The sequence below is a fragment of the Dendrobates tinctorius genome, unplaced genomic scaffold (assembly GCF_039654945.1).
Source record: "Dendrobates tinctorius isolate UK_male_01 unplaced genomic scaffold, ASM3965494v1 ptg000054l, whole genome shotgun sequence".
NCBI lineage: Eukaryota > Metazoa > Chordata > Amphibia > Anura > Dendrobatidae > Dendrobates > Dendrobates tinctorius.
Genome location: NW_027361722.1, coordinates 17,265,248 through 17,281,876, shown reverse-complemented (window position 1 = coordinate 17,281,876; position 16,629 = coordinate 17,265,248). Strand labels below are relative to the sequence as shown.

The 16,629-nt window shown below is 46.5% G+C and overlaps 1 pseudogene; it reads left to right on the top strand.

The window, feature by feature from the left end:
• Positions 1 to 3,216: 3,216 nt before the first annotated feature.
• LOC141091531 (aquaporin-3-like) lies at positions 3,217 to 12,049 on the top strand (annotated as a pseudogene).
• Positions 12,050 to 16,629: the final 4,580 nt, after the last annotated feature.

Genomic DNA, 16,629 nt, shown 5'->3' with positions numbered 1-16,629 from the left:
TTAGTAAATCCACAACGTGTTTCAACAGGTTATTCTGTCTTCCTCAGGTGGCAAAGAGTGGTGTTTAGATCAACCACCCATGCTGTAAGGTGCAGGACCTTTTAAGGCTACAAAAAGTTAATGGCCCACTGAGAGGTGTGATGTGGCAGTAGCTTCCCAGTATGATCAAAATGTTAAAATAAAAACCTCGTGTTCAGGTTTGTAAATTTTTGCCTGGCAGTATTGGATAAACATATTTGGATATGTGGCCCAAGGCTTTTTTTCTACAGTTGCCAAGAATAGACCTGTTTTGTGTCCAGGCACAAGGACACATCATATCTAGTCTACGCCCTAAACTCAAGGATTGACCTGTAGGGATAGCTGCCCTTTGTCAAAATTAGAGTCTGTCTCTGAATTATGCCTTCCCTACTCTATGGTCTCCTTTCAAAGGTTCTAAGGAAAGTGAGAAGACCGGGACAGAATTAGTCCGATGACGCCCTTTTATCTCAAAATGGCTTGGTTCACACCAATTTACTTCCCTTCCGTTTACGCCTATGGGTGCTTCCAGACATTCCAGATCTCCTTAATTGGGGACCTGTGGTCCACCCTCCGGTTAGGGGCCTGCATCTGACTACTTGTGTCATGAACGGAGACTTCTTGAAAAGCAGAGGTTATCTTAGAGTGGTTTCCACCCCGTTAAGATGCAGGAAACTGGTCACATCCATGATCAATTTCAGATTTGGAAAGTTTTTTTTTGTGAAGGCCTCGTAACTCATTCTGGATGCCACGTGGCCTGCCAGAAAGGGCATTGTCAGAACGGTGTTGCTGCGGGAGAAGAGTATCCATTGTTTTATTTTGAATGGGAACCAAAAGTGATTTAAGCAGGGGTCGTCTAGCAGTGGACAAGCCCTTTAACCTCTTCCCACTGCCATCTTTCTTCACCTTCCTGACCAGGCCACTTTGGAACAATTCTAAACATCTCAGTGATTATAAGTGTATTATCATTGTATGGCATTTTTCTTTGTGTTAGTGGTAAATGTAAGTCAATATAATTTGTTTTAAGAAAATATAAAAAATAACATTAAAATAATGCATTTTTTTCCTTATTATAGACATTCTGCATAAAATGGTTAACATTAACAAATTCTGCTTTATATCCACATCATATTTTTTTTTGGTTAGAATGGTTAAAGTTTATTTTTTTTTTTTTTTTAATGTCAATAAAATATACAGAACCTATACTTGGGCACTTTGATTTGAGAGCACAAATTTTGCTGCGTTTCTTTTGGGAAAGGAGGAGCCATAGTGCTTTTCCAGAGTCTTTGTGCTACCAGTAATGTGGAAGCCCCCTATATTTCCATTAGCAGATGATAGACCTGAGTGGGGACATGCTTTTGTGTGTTTAGTTGAAGCTTGTATTACCATTTTCAGATACAATATTTTAGATCCGTTCACATTTATCCTGCGCTCTATGCTGAGCACTACCATTAGATTTCCGTGTAAATCTATGAGTGACGTGATTCAGCTGAAACCTCCGAGGGATCCATTCACTATAGTGAGGCAGCAGAGTTACTCTGGACTAAGTATGGCCTCTGTTCCGCGATTTCGTTCTTTTCAGAAGTCCACAAAACTGTGGCTGATGGCACTTTTGTGCAATCCTAAAAAGACAGACACCGCCGGATCACAGGTCAGATGACGTCCATACTGCCTCATTACAGAAAATCTTCCGTTAGAGGTTTTGTCTGAATCACATCTTGGAGCTTCATCACAAGCAAAGGTTTTTGTAAGAAATATTAAATAAATTTCAGTAAGCGTGTTCAATACTTTCCTGTATTATTTCCTGTATAAAAAAAAAAAGAATTTGTGTAGAAGAACTCAGCTGGAAAAAAAAGAATTTGTGTGCACATAACATTTTCTTGAAGTGGTTTTGAAGAGTTTTGGAAGTTTTTTCCTGCGGCGATCTTTGAAGCCTTTTTGATTTTTAAGTTGTTTTCTTGTTTTTAATGCTTTTTTAGGTGCAATACAGGCAGAATCTGCCAGAAAATGTGTTGTGTCCACAAACCCTTTTGGAGCAGAAACTGAGTGGAAACTCTCCAAGTCCTTCTCAAAACTACCCAAAACGACGGTTTTTCTGCACACGGACTGAGTGTCCTTGCAAAAAAGAGATCATAGCCTGCCCTAAATCAGATCCCATATGGATCGTCTGTGTAGCATCAGATCTTCACGGACACATTACAGATATTAATATAGGAAACTGTATTGATGTTGAAGTATAAAAGCAGATCGCACACCGATGTGAAATACGGACACAAGAAGGGTGAAACGCGGACGATTTTTCAGAATCTCGTCTGATCCCAAACTAAGCGTCAGTGCACACGACATCTTTTGTGAACCCGTTGAATATATAAAGTAGAAGAAGCTTCACTAACCGCAAGCTTTTCTTCATGAAGATTTTTTTTCCACCAATTTTTTGCTGTTGTTCTGAGCACAAAGTGTTCAATGTTTTTTGAGCATTTTTTTTTTCCATAATATTTTTGGGCATCTTTTTTTGTTTGTCACAAATTTACGCCTACTGGATTTCATTTTTAGACTTTAGGAGAGTCCAAAATATCACAAATTTATTAACAAAACTTGAACTAATTAATTTGCCAAGACTTACCCCGTCAATATTTTTTTTCTTAGGCTACTTTCACATTAGCGTTTTTTAGCGCTGCGCTTCGTGCGCAATAGAAACGCATGCAAAAAATGCATCATGCGCTTTGCATGCGTTTGTGTTTTTAGGCGCATGCGTTTTAAGCAGTTTCTAGCCATGTTAACTCTTAAAACGCATGCGTGCGCATGTCCATGCGCATGCCTGCGTTGCCACAGACTGTAATGCGTTATTTTGTCGCATTCCATGCGCATGAGTTTTTTTACGCCGTTGGACGGACCCAAAAATGCAACAGGTTGCGTCTGGCGCGCCTGGGCGCACATGACGAAAAACGCATGCGCGCTAAAAAGCATACGAACGCGTGCAGATGCTAGACCATGCGCCCCCCCATGTTAAACATAGGTGCACATGACGCATGCGGGCGCAAAAAACGCAAATGTGAAACAAGCCTTAGAATGGCCAGGCCGATATATCTTAAAAGACAAAACATTCCACCCCAAAATTGGAGTAAATGGCAGCTGACTTCTGACAATTAACCTGCCTGGCAATGAATGAGTTACTGGAGCTCAGAATCAGCTGCACTTACATCAGAGCCAATTTCCATGGATCAAGTCCATAAAGTGCAGCTGTGGCGGCAAAGAAGCTTCCATCAGAGGGTCAGGATCATGGCGGACATGGATGATCAGCTGCCGCTCCTGGAAAAGTTGAAACAAAAGATTAAGACAACTAATCTTTATGTGCGCTGCGGGCTGGCGGAGTTTTTAGGGACTTTTATATTAATTGTACGTAAGGCGTTATTCCCTATAATCCACTTTTGCTGCTGTGGAACCTCTTTCCGTAAGGTGCAAGGAGTAGCGCCCTATACTATACAGTACTCATTTTATATAGGTGTACGGTGGCTGAGGGGCTCAGTATAGCTAAAATATAAGTGGTCCCTTCCAAAAAGACTACATATATATATATTTTTTTTTCTTCCCTTAGCTATTTGGCTGCGGTTCTGTGGCTCAGATGGAGCTGAGTGGTTTAGCCAAAGCTCAGTTTCTAAGCGTCAATATGGCGTTTGGTTTTGCTGTCAGTGCTGGTGCCTATGTCTGTGCTGGAGTCTCAGGTGAGCGGGTAACTAGAAAATGGTGTCTTCTCATAGGTATTTACCCAGTTTTACTTTATTTTTCTTGTGTAGAATATCCATATAAAAAGTTCAGCTGCACTCACTATTCTGTTGGTGCAGTCACTGTGTACATACATTACATTACTGATCCTGAGTTACATCCTGTATTATACCCCAGAGCTGCACTCACTATTCTGCTGGTGCAGTCACTGTGTACATACATTACTGATCCTGAGTTACATCCTGTATTATACCCCAGAGCTGCACTCACTATTCTGCTGGTGCAGTCACTGTGTTCATGTACTAGGTTTCTGGTAAGTAATGTCCGTTGCTCTGCAGGTGCCCATCTCAATCCGGCTGTGTCGTTCTCAATGTTCCTCCTAAAGAAGACCACCTGGCAGCTGATGCTCGTCTACTTTCTGGCACAATTCCTCGGCTCTTTTATTGGCGCATGCCTAGTATTTGGTTTGTATTTTGGTAAGAAATCATTTTCCCTTTTGGATGAACCAGCACGACTGCATTGTATCAGCAGACCGTTGAAGTTAAAGGGGGCTGTGTAATACTTGCCACATGCGGAGGGGTTTCGGGGTAACTGTACACACGATGGTTGGCTTTTACCACTGTTTACCCCTGACATCTTGGCCTTTCAGAGGGCGCACACCCTGCTGAGCCATGAGACCCTTCTAAGTTAAGGGATTGCACAAAGTAAAAAACTGTCTTTCTAAACAGGAGAACACTCGTAACGATTCCACAAGGAAAACCAAGCACAGTCCCTGCAATACAGAGAAATGTCCCAGATTATCATTCCCTTCCTGATTCTTGTCTTACTGGTACATTCTAGATGCCCTTCACGCGTACAGTGGTGGCAACTGGACGGTGTACGGACCACAGGCGACTGCTGGGATATTTGCATCCTATCCGTCAGAACATCTGAGTCTAGTGAATGGACTCGTGGATCAGGTAAAGTCTAATTCCTGCTGTTATACTGGAAAAAAGTATATGACTATAAACTGCAAAAAAAGTAATTATTTTACAAGCTAAAATACTGTAGCTCTTATGTCTGCATCAAGCTGGAAAGGACATGGGGAGGAGCATTGTGAGATCAGTCAGCTGCTCTTGGCCAATGGTATCACACTACCAGGAAGCTGATTGGCTAAGACCAGCTAACAGGCCCCTTCTTGCAATGCTCCTCCCTCCAGTCCTTTCTAGACAGATTCAGGCAGCGTACAGTGTCTTGCATGGCAGGGGCTCAACAAGGCGAATGAAGAGTAAAAAAAAATATTGTGCAGCAGGCATAGCATTCCTGAAACTGAAGGTTTGAAATATATGGCTGGAATCTAGACCAGATGGAACAATCATTCTATTGATGGACTGTCTGTTCCTCCAGGACAAAGATCACCCCCAACTTCATTTTTTGTTTGTTTTTTTTCTGTTTAAAATAAAGTCCTTTTCCAGGACGTCCACCTGACAGCACCATGGAGGACGTCCTCCTCCTCCTTACAGGGACAGGAAAGCACACGAGAGGTTAAAAGGCCATGTCCCACCCCCTTTCCCTCAGTGTTTTTCCTGTCCCTGCACGGAGGGACACGCGAGAGCTTACCGGAGGGGCCCAGGGGATTGTGCGGCCGGTCCAATCCTTCCCCTGTCAAGAGGTCCCGGGGCCGAAACTTCCCGGTGGGGAGTCCCTCGGCTCCAAAGGCCAGGAGCAGGACGACGCTCCTGGAGGGAGCCGTTCCTCCCGGTGGGGGGGCTCTCTGCTCCAGGACGGGTCGGCTCCCCGCAGGCGGCTGGCCGTGCGGGCACCGACAGAAGTGGGCGCAATCGGCCGCGGCGGGTCGAGTACCCGCAGGACGACGCCGACGGCTGGGCATTGGAGGCCGGAGCGCCATAGCAGGCGGGGAGGCGGCTCCCTGCATGCGCCGAGCGCGGTCGCGCGCAGATGCCCGGCAGGAAGTGGAGGCGCGGCTTACCAGCGTCACATCCGGTGACGTCAGACGCCGGTTTCAAATCCAGGGCGCGCGCGCTCCTGGACCACAGCGTTCTCCAGAGTCGTCACAGGTCGTTCCAGGCTGTGTGACTGCATCGGACGCCAGGGGATGGAAGGCAACACTGCATCTGGTGGAGGGGTAAGTGCGCATAGCGCAGACCACCCTCCCCACCCGTCCCCACAGCCCAGATCTGATGAGGTGCCCCTTATGTTATCAGGAAAAGGGAACCCCGGCAGAGTCCCCCTCGGGGAAGGACCCGGCAAAAGCCACCTCCAAATCAGTCAGATGTCCGGTGTGCAGAGTAAAGCTGCCAGACACCTATAGCAAGACCCTATGCGGTCCCTGTACCTCCAGGGTCATAGGCGAGGAACAGCCATCTCTACTTTCCGAAATGAGGTCGCTGATAAGGGAAGAGATTCAGGCCTCTACAACTCGGCGTCGATCCCCCAGCCCTGGGCCAAGTCGCAAGCGTCCGAGGTGGGAACCAGTCCCAGTATCAGAGGCGAGCCCTAGCGAGGAATCCGATTTCCGGGACTCAGATCAGGAGGAAGAAGGCGAGATCCTGGGGGATAGTCAGGAGCAGAACAGAAAGTACCTATTCAGACTGGAGGATACGGACGAGGCACGGTCAGAAATACCATGCAGATGGAAGAAGTCCCTAAGCCACAGTCCAGACAGGACTTAATGTTTGGAGGACTGGTGTCCCGCAAACAGGTGGTGTTCCCTGTAAGCGAGCACATCAAAGCAATGATCCTGGAGGAGTGGAAAGAAGCAGAGCGTCGGTTGACACTCTCCCGAGACTTTAAAAATAGACTGCCCTTCGATCCCGAGGAAACTCGGGCGTGGGAAGAAGTCCCTAAGATCGACGTCCCAGTCGCCAAGGTTACTAAGAAGTCGGCTATCCCAGCCGAGGACTCATCCGGTCTTCGAGACCCGATGGATAGAAAGGCGGACGTCTTGTTAAAAAGAGCATGGGAGACGTCGGCGGCCCTGATTAGAGCCAACATAGCGGCCACCTCGGTGGCTAGGTCTATGTTCCTGTGGTTGGGGCAATTGGAGGAACACCTAACCAACAAAACCCCGAGGTCAGAGATACTAGCATCTCTTCCTCTCTTGAAATCAGCCACGGCGTTCCTGTCGGATACGTCGGCGGAATCAGTTAGGTTTGCGGCCAGAAACAGCTCCCTCTCTAATGCGGCCCGGAGAGCAGTCTGGCTTAGATCCTGGTCGGGGGATAACTTTGCTTTAGAAGGGTTATGTGCCATCCCTTTCTCGGGTCTGAGGGTGTTTGGTCCAGCCCTGGATAATATCCTTGAGCTGGTGTCCGATAAGAATAAGGGATTCCCGGAAGAAAAGCCCAGGCGGTCCCAGTCCTTTCGGAGAGGCTCCTTCTTCAGAGGACAGTCAGAGTTTAGGGGCCGGGCGAGGTCTAATAGAAGCTCCTACAAAGGCTCCTTCAGCCAAAGTGGGAGGAACAGAGGTCCCCCATTTGCATCGACTTCTAGATCGAGGAGACAATGACGCCATAGGCATTGGGGGGAGACTTCGCCACTTTGCAGCAAACTGGTCACGAGTCACCAACAATCAGTGGGTCCTCAGAACCATCAGGGAAGGTTACAGGATAGAGCTCTATTCTCCTCCCCCCGACAGATATATTGCCCCCACTGTCGTCCAGGAGGACTCCGCAATGTGGTCGGATCTTCAGGACATGTTAGACTCAGGGGTCATAATACCAGTTTCACTGTCAGAAAGAGGGAAAGGGCACTACTCTTCCCTGTTTGCAATCACAAAGAAATCCGGCGAGGCCCGCACCATCATAAACCTGAAGCCACTAAATGCTTGGGTCAGATACAGGAGGTTCCGGATGGAATCAATCCGATCCGCAATTCCTCTGATAGACAGGGACGCAGTTATGTGCACCCTAGACCTAAAAAAGGCATACTATCAGGTTCCTATTCATCCCTCATCCCAAGGCCTACTAAGGTTCGCGATCAGTTCACCAGCCCGGACCTGCCATTTCCAGTTCCAGGGTCTTCCATTCGGGCTGGCCTCAGCTCCCAGGATCTTTACAAAGCTGGTGGTAGAGGTGGTGGCCTACCTGAGAGATCAGGGTATTGTGATTGTGCCGTACCTGGACGACTTCTTACTGGTGGCAAGATCCAAAGAAGCGCTCATCCGAGACAGGATCCGAACAACTACTGTGATGGAGTTCCTGGGCTGGGTGATCAACTGGGAGAAGTCGGACCTCACACCAGACACCAGAAAGGTATTCCTGGGAGTCCTCCTAGACTCAGCCGACAGAATATCCTGGCTACCCGAGCAGAAGCAGAAGTCCATTCAGGCCAGAACCAGAGGCCTGTTGAAGCGTCAATGCTCCATAAGGGAAGCAATGGAGGTCCTGGGCCTCATGACGGCCTGCATCCAGTGCGTCCGTTGGGCCCAATTCCACTCGCGGTTGTTACAAAGAGAGATTCTCGCGAGGTGGGACAGGAGTCAGGCGTCGCTAGACAAACCCCTAAGGCTCTCAGGACGAGAAAAGGAGTCCCTTCGCTGGTGGTTACAGGCCAGGAACCTTCAGGTGGGCGTGCATTGGACAACCTCTCCATATGTGGTAGTCACCACAGACGCAAGTGCATGGGGATGGGGAGCCCACATAGAAGGGAAGATCTTCCAGGGGAAGTGGCCAGCAAGCATCAAGGCCAGATCCTCCAATTTCAAGGAACTCTTCGCGGTCTGGGAAGCGTTGCGGAGAAACCGGTCGGTACTAAAGAGTCGTCATGTTCGCATTTTATCCGACAATACAACGACAGTGGCATTCCTGAAACACCAAGGAGGAACCAGACATCAACCACTACAGGCACTGGCGGAAAAGATATTCACGTGGGCAGAACGGACAGTTCGATCCGTGACCGCGGTACATCTAGAGGGTTCCCAAAACGAAGTGGCAGACTACCTGAGCAGACAACAGATCCACCCGACAGAGTGGGAATTGAACGTAGAGATCTTCGACCAGCTTTGTCAGCGCTGGGGGAACCCCAGTATAGATCTCTTCGCAAGCCGGAAGAACTCGAAGGTTCCCAGATTCTACTCCCTAAATCCGATGGACCATCCAGAAGGCGTAGACGCCCTGAGTCAGACTTGGGGAGAATCCCTCTCTTATGCGTTCCCACCACTGGCCCTCATACCGGCAGTGCTCAGAAAGATACGCGAGGACCCCACGCAAGAGTGATATTGATAGTGCCATACTGGCCGAGGAGAAGCTGGTTTTCCCTTCTGGGAGCCATGGCAGTAGAAGATCCAGTCGAGCTGCCCTTGTGGGAGAACATCATCCACCAGGGCCCGATCCACCACCCGGACCCAGCAAGACTCCATTTATCAGCTTGGATCCTGAGAGGGACATCCTGAAGGCAAAAGGATTGTCGGAGCAAGTCATATCCACCCTACAGGCCAGCAGGAAGCCGGTGACGTCGGCAATTTATCGGAAGATATGGAAAAGATTCTGTCTGGAGGGTGGCAGGTCCGAGCTCGTGGCAGGCACCCCCTGATCTCCCTAACATACTAGGGTTCCTGCAGGCAGGTTTTAATAAAGGCCTCAAGCCCAGCACTCTAAAAGTCCAGGTTTCAGCTTTGAGCGCCTTCTTCGATTATCAGTTAGCTGCACATCCCTGGGTGATAAGGTTTATAAAAGCCACACAGCGCCTGCGCCCCACGATTAGGCAGCTCACCCCGCCATGGGACCTGGGCCTGGTACTTCGGTTCCTCTGCTCGGACACTTTCGCCCTTAGTGAGAAGATAGCCATCCCTGCTCTCACTCGTAAAACGGCCTTTCTAGTAGCCATTACCACGGCCAAAAGAATAGGGGAGATCCAGGCCCTATCCACTAAGGATCCATACCTCCAGATAAGCGAGGATAGTATAATCCTAAGGTTAGACCTGGCATTTACCCCGAAGGTAGTCTCTACAAGAAATCTGAACCAGGAGGTAGTGTTACCCTCTTTCTGCGATAATCCCCGAAATGAGAAGGAGCGGCGGCTCCACTCGCTAGACGTGAGGCGCGCAGTTATAGAATACCTAGAGGCCACCAATAGTTGGCGTGTCGACCCGAACCTGTTCGTTCTCTTTGGAGGTAGGAATAAAGGGAAGAAGGCCTCTAAGGCGTCCATCGCGCATTGGATTACCTCAGTAATCTCGGATGCCTACCAGGCTGAAGGCGCCAGCCCGCCTGATTCCTTAAAAGCCCACTCTACGAGGGCGGTATCGGCCTCATGGGCCGAGCGGGCGGGGGCGTCAGTTGATCAAATTTGTCGAGCGGCAACCTGGGCTAGTCTTAATACATTCTGCAAACATTACAAACTACATGTGTTAGCTGGCCAACAAACCGCATTTGGGAGAAAAGTTCTCCAGGCAGTAATCCCACCCTGAGGAGGTGCTTTGGTACTCTCCATGGTGCTGTCAGGTGGACGTCCTGGAAAATAGGTATTAGACCTACCGGTAATGATGTTTCCAGGAGTCCATCCTGACAGCACGGGTAGTTCCCTCCCTGTTATGTTATACTATGTTGTATTATGTTATGTCATATGCTGTAATATGATTGTTTCATTAAACCGTTACTAGCATCATCCACCTTGTGGTACTTGTCAAATCACTGAGGGAAAGGGGGTGGGACATGGCCTTTTAACCTCTCGTGTGCTTTCCTGTCCCTGTAAGGAGGAGGAGGACGTCCTCCATGGTGCTGTCAGGATGGACTCCTGGAAACATCATTACCGGTAGGTCTAATACCTATTTTCTTCTGTTTTGCCCCAGGTGATCGCCACTGCTGCCTTAATGATTTGCCTTCTAGCCATTATTGATGAAAATAATAATGCAGCCCCCCCGGGGTCTTCAGCCGTTTGTGATTGGTCTGATAGTCCTGCTCGTTGGCCTTTCTATGGGATTCAACTGTGGATACCCCATTAATCCAGCCCGGGACCTGGCCCCCCGAATCTTCACAGCGTGTGTTGGCTGGGGCCTAGAAGTCTTCAGGTAACTTGAGAACTCTTCTTATTTCACTTAGCTCTGCTAAAAAGCACTTAAATATGGGAAAGTGGATGTGTCTTGCAGTTGAACCATTGTCAGTTCATAGAACTCTTAATATTTCTGTAAACTTCAGAGCTGAAATCTTCCAGCATCCCCAGCTGGCTCAAATTTACCATAATGTAACCTGGGATTGGTCTGTTCTGATGGTATATCTTTATCTTCTAGGGCTGGAGGTCACTGGTGGTGGGTACCTGTAGTGGGTCCCATGATCGGTGGGGTCATTGGGACATGTCTTTATGAACTGCTCATTGAAATTCACCACACACCGAACCGGTGCAAGGCCGACCATGAAGAAAATGGAGAGTGCGATCCTCCTGAACTCCCGATTGAATTAATGGGATAGGCTGCATGTGGTCAGCTGTAGACTAAAAATTTTAATGGCCGTCTTTGTGAAATTTTACATAACTGGTTACTCTTGATGCTCCTTACCACCCACTCACCCCAGCAAGGTCACATCTTGTGCTGTCAGTCTTGTGGCAAAGCCCTATAATGGCGGGGAGGACTACCGGATGCCACTATTCGGATCAGATCATCTTTCATTTTCAGGTGCCTCTGAAACATGAGTCTTGGAATCTGAGATCTTCCTTTCCACTTTTTATTTTTTTTTTGTTATAAATTGTCTTATATAGACTGAACCGTATATAAATCACAGCCGATGAGTGACTGGTGCTGTGGGCCATGCGAACCAGATGACCTCTCATTTTCAAGGGCCTCTGAGACTTGGTTATTGTGAGCAGCTGTTGCATTTTTAATTTGGTTTTATAACTGATTTTGTTTTATTTGAATAAAAACTCTTTATTTCAGGATCAGCATTGGGACTTTTAGATGTAGATTCTGTAACCTTTTTAATGATGAGACCCACAAAATGTTAGGATTTGTTTTGCTAAGGAGCAGCAGAATGTAGAGGCAGAGACCCTGATTTCAAAAAGATTGAATAATGGGCAGCGATTACTAGAATGGTATTTAACAGGGAGAAATGCAAGACTCTACATCTGGGCAAGAAAAATTAAAAATTACATCTACAGAATGGGAGTAATAGAACTAAGCAACAGCAGGTGTGAAAGACTTGAGTATTCTAATACAGCGTGGGCCATTTACATGGATAAATCTAAATAAAATGGAAATGGTTGGTGATATCAACTTCCTGTTTGTGACACATTATTATATTGGGGGGACTTTTCAAGATGGGTGGTGACCTTGGTGGCCATTTTGAAATCAGCCACTTTGGATTCAACTTTATTTTTTCCAGTAGGAAGAGGGTCATGTGACGCATAAAACTTATTGAGAATTTCACAAGAAAAACAAGGACGTGCTTGGTTTTAATGCAACTTTATTCTTTCATGAGTTATTTACAAGTTTATGACCATTTATAAATCTGTCCAAAGTGCTGACCATTGTGCTGGATTTTCAATGCAACCCTCTTCTCCCACTCTTGACACACTGACAGCAACACCGCAGAAGAAATGCTAGTCTAAGGCTACTTTCAGACTTGCATTATGAGGCGCAGGGCCGCAGCTAAGCTCTGCGCCTCCTCCGGTCAGCTCCTCCTATGGGCGCATGACTCTGCCTGCAACCGGTGTACTCCTATATTTAGCGTTGGGTACGCTGGCCGTGCGCTGGTCTGCTTTTGCTGGAGGAGGAGCTGACTGGAGGAGGCAATGCTGGGGGCAGAGCCTAGTGGCGGCCCTGCGCTGTGCCTCATAACGTAAGTCTTAAGGCTAATTTAAGGGGTCACATTCTTTGTAGGAATGCTCGGACCTGACACCCATAATGAGGTGGGGCACCATCTTGCTGGAAAAACTCAGGGAGCGTGCCTTCTTCAGTGCATAAAGAGGGCAACAGGTCATCATGGAGCAATTTCAGATATCCAGTGGCATTGAGGTTTCCATTGATGAAGACTGGCCCCACTACCTTTGTACCCCAAATACCATACCATCAATTATGGGTGTCAGGTCCGAGCATTCCTACATGAACAGTTTCATGAAAAGTGGATTGGTCATCATGGGCCAGTTGAATGGGAGACCTTGGTGGCCAATCTGACCCCCTTAGACTTCTATCTTTGGGGTCATCTGAAGGCAATTGTCTATGCTGTGAAGATGTGAGATGTGCAGCATCTGAAACAACGGATACTGGAAGCCTGTGCTAGCATTTCTTCTGCGGTGTTGCTATCAGTGTGTCAAGAGTGGGAGAAGAGTGTTGCATAGACAATCCAACACAATGGCCAGCATTTTGAACACATTATATAAAGTGGTCATAAACCTTGTAAATTCAGTCAAGGTAAGACGGTCACAGGGGAGCGCCAGCTAAGCGCAGCTTTGGGTGATGTAATTCAGCTCCAGCCGGGTGCCTCAGACGAGGAAGGGAGGTGCAAAGTTGGATGAAAGCCGGTCAGCAGGAGCGCAAAAACAGGGCCTAAACTAGTAATCAATCTTTTAGTAAATCCACAACGGGTTTCAACAGGTTATTCTGTCTTCCTCAGGTGGCAAAGAGTGGTGTTTGGATCAATCACCCATGCTGTAAGGTGCAGGACCTTTTAAGGCTACAAAAAGTTAATGGCCCACTGAGAGGTGTGATGAGGCAGTGGCTTCACAGTATGATCAAAATGTTAAAATAAAAACCTCGTCTTCAGTTTTGTAAGTTTTTGCCTGGTGGCGTTGGATCAACATATTTGGATATGTGGCCCAAGGCTTTTTTTTCTACAGTTGCCAAGAATAGACCTGTTTTGTCTCCAGGCACAAGGACACATCATACCTAGTCTACTCCCTAAACTCAAGGATTGACCTGTAGGGATAGCTGCTCTTTGTCAAAATTAGAGTCTGTCTCTGAATTATGCCTTCCCTACTCTTTGAGAGAATATGGGAAGCAAGGTGTGCCACAGTCCGCGCTGCTGAGTCCACAAAATCACCTGGGATGCAAGATGTTGTAACAAAGTACTTTATTCCTTCCTACGCGTTTCGGCACCCTTCCTGGCACCTTCCTCAGGGATATTCTTTGGTCTCCTTTCAAAGGTTCTAAGGAAAGTGAGAAGACCGGGACAGAATTAGTCCGATGACGCCCTTTTATCTCAAAATGGCTTGGTTCACACCAATTTACTTCCCTTCCGTTTACGCCTATGGGTCCTTCCAGACATTCCAGATCTTCTTAATCGGGGACCTGTGGTCCACCCTCCGGTTAGGGGCCTGCATCTGACCACTTGTGTCATGAACGGAGACTTCTTGAAAAGCAGAGGCTATCTTAGAGTGGTTTCCACCCCATTAAGATGCAGGAAACTGGTCACATCCATGATCAATTTCACATTTGGAAAGCTTTTTTTTTGTGAAGGCCTCGTAACTCATTCAGGATGCCACGTGGCCTGCCAGAAAGGGCATAGTGGGAACGGTGTTGCTGCGTGAGACGAGTATCCATTGTTTTATTTTGAATGGGGACCAAAAGTGATTTAAGCAGGGGTCGTCTAGCAGTGAACAAGCCCTTTAACCTCTTCCCACCACCGTCTGTCTTCACCTTCCTGACCAGGCCACTTAGAATCATTGAGATGTTTAGAATTGTTCCAAAGTGTATTATCATTGTATGGCATTTTTCTTTGTGTTAGTGGTAAATGTAAGTCAATATAATTTGTTTTAAGAAAATATAAAAAATAACATTAAAATAATGCATTTTTCCCTTATTATAGACATTCTGCATAAAATGGTTAATATTTACAAATTCTGCTTTATATCCACATTTTTTTTTAATGGTTAAAGTTTAGTTTACCTTTTATTGACATAAAAAAAAATAAAAAAAAAAAAAAATATACAGAACCTATACTTGGGCACTTTGATTTGAGAGCACAAATTTTGCTGCGTTTCTTTTAGGAAAGGAGGAGCCATAGTGCTTTTCCAGAGTCTTTGTGCTACCAGTAATGTGGAAGCCCCCTATATTTCCATTAGAAGATGATGGACCTGAGTGGGGACATGCTTTTGTGGGTTTAGTTGAAGCTTGTATTACCATTTTCAGATACAATATTTTAGATCAGTTCACATTTATCCTGCGCTCTACGCTGAGCACTACCATTATATTTCCGTGTAAACCTACGAGTGATGTGATTCAGCTGAAACCTCCGAGGGATCCATTCACTATAGTGAGGCAGCAGAGTTACTCTGGACTAAGTATGGCCTCTGTTCCGCGATTTCGTTCTTTTCAGAAGTCCACAAAACTGTGGCTGATGGCACTTTTGTTCAATCCTAAAAAGACAGACACCGCCGGATCACAGGTCAGATGACGTCCATACTGCCTCATTACAGAAAATCTTCCGTTAGAGGTTTTGTCTGAATCACATCTTGGAGCTTCATCACAAGCAAAGGTTTTTGTAAGAAATATTAAATAAATTTCAGTAAGCGTGTTCAATACTTTCCTGTATTATTTCTCATTATTACACATACAATGGGGGAAAAAAGTATTTAGTCAGCCACCAATTGTGCAAGTTCTCCCACTTAAAAAGATGAGCGAGGCCTGTAATTGACATCATAGGTAGACCACAACTTTGAGAGTCAAAATGAGAAAACAAATCCAGAAAATCACCTTGTCTGATTTGGCAAGCTTTATTTTGCAAATTATGGTGCAAAATAAGTATCTAGTCATTAGCAAAAGTTCATCTCAATATTTTGTTATATATCCTTTGTTGGCAATGACAGAGGTCAAACGGTTTCTGTATGTCTTCACAAGGTTGGCACACACTGTTGGTGGTACATTGGCCCATTTCTCCATGCAGATCTCCTCTGATGTTTTGGGCCTGTAGCTGGGCAACACAGACTTTCAAATCCCCCTAAAGTTTTTCTATGGGGTTGAGATCTGGCCACTCCAGGAGCTTCATATGCTTCTTACAAAGCCACTCCTTTGTTGTCCTGGCGGTGTGCTTGGGATCATTATCATGTTGAAAAAGACTCATCCACATGTCATCTTCAATGCCCTTGCTTATGGAAGGAGGTTTGCTCTCAAAATCTCAAGATACATAGCCCCATTCATTCTTTCATGTACACGGATCAGTCGTCCTAGTCCCTTTGCAGAGAAACAGCCCCAAAGCATGATGTTGCAACCCCCATGCTTCACATTAGGTATGGTGTTCTTTGGATGCAACTTAGCATTCTGTCTCCTCCAAACATGACGAGTTTTGTTTCTACCAAACAGTTCTACTTTGGTTTCATCAGACCATATGACCTTCAAATATTGTTTAGCAAACTTCAGACGGGCGCGGACATGTACTGGCTTAAGCAAGTGGACACGTTTTGCACTGCAGGATCTGAGTCCCTGGCGGCGTAGTGTGTTACTGATGGTAGCTTTTGTTACAGTGGTCCCAGCTCTATGCAGGTCATTGACTAGGTCCCCCCATGTGGTTCTGGGACTTTTACTCACCGTTCTCGTGCTCATTTTGACCCCATGGGGTGAGATCTTGTGAGGAGCCCTAGATCAAGGGAGTTTATCAGTGGTCTTGTATGTCTTCCATTTTCTTATTATTGCTCCCACAGTTGATTTCATCACACCAAGCTGCTTGCCTATTGCAGATTCAGTCTTCCCAGCCAGGTGCAGGGCTACAATTTTGTTTCTGGTGTCCTTCGACAGCTCTTTGGTCTTCACCATAGTGGCGTTTGGAGTGTGACTGTTTGAGGTTGTGGACAGGCGTCTTTTATAGTGATAAGTTCAATCAGGCGCCATTACTACAGGTAATGAGTGGAGGACAGAGGAGCCTCTTAAAGAAGATACAGGTCGGTGAGAGCAAGAAATCTTGCAAGTTTTTAGGTGACCAAATACTTATTTTCCACCATAATTTGAAAAATAAATCTTGCCAAATCAGA